The following is an 849-nucleotide window of genomic DNA, read 5'->3' as shown; positions in this document are numbered from 1 at the left end:
TGGACGTTTCATAAAATATCCACTATGAAATAACTGACTTGACTAACGCACCAGGTATAACGGCAATAAAAATGCCACCAGCTTACACAGTAGATAAATATCATACATTTGTTCATTATTTATATTTCACTCATTTAAACGAAGAACTAACACTAGCAGAACAAAATTTGAATTCTTTCAAAACTAGCACATTTTTTGACATGGTTCACAGGCAGTTGCAATTTGTAAAATTCAAAATAGAATCACTTCTTAATAAGCCTCCTACTAACCGACAGAAACGAGGTCTAATAAACAGTATTGGAACAGCAATCAAATGGGTCACTGGCAAAATGGATGCCTCTGACAAAGAGCGCTATGATCAAATTATTACAAAATTAGAGCGAAATTCCTATCACATTGAGCATAATATTGAACAAGAAAAACTTTCCAAAAGTGGAAGACATTATACTCCCTTATATAAACTATCCTTGGAATTTACCTAATAAATAATGCTCTCTGGAGTTTCCCATCTTCAGAAGGGAGGAGTTAAGGTGCATAACCCTATATATCTGACTCAGCATTATCCCCTTCCACCATTATTGTATTTATATCCCCCTGTTACAGAGCTAAGAAAGTCATTCAGTTATTAGAGTTGTTACTTTGTTATTCGTAGTAGTAGTAGTGCATTTTTTGTAACTTTGATACCAATAAAGTTTTTTTTTAAGTTCTTTCCGCGGTTAAGTTCTTTATCTGTCGACAGAAAGAAATTCAATGGTTGTCAAGTGTGAGCATTCGTAATAGGCAAGTGAAAAGTCAAAATTCAAAAGAGCTAGTAAAATTTAATATTTTAATATAGTTGGGAAATCTGAT

This window comes from Halyomorpha halys, unplaced genomic scaffold, assembly GCF_000696795.3.
Source record: "Halyomorpha halys isolate HHAL.00 unplaced genomic scaffold, Hhal_1.1 Scaffold983.1, whole genome shotgun sequence".
Classification (NCBI taxonomy): domain Eukaryota; kingdom Metazoa; phylum Arthropoda; class Insecta; order Hemiptera; family Pentatomidae; genus Halyomorpha; species Halyomorpha halys.
This window is presented reverse-complemented; position numbering follows the sequence as displayed.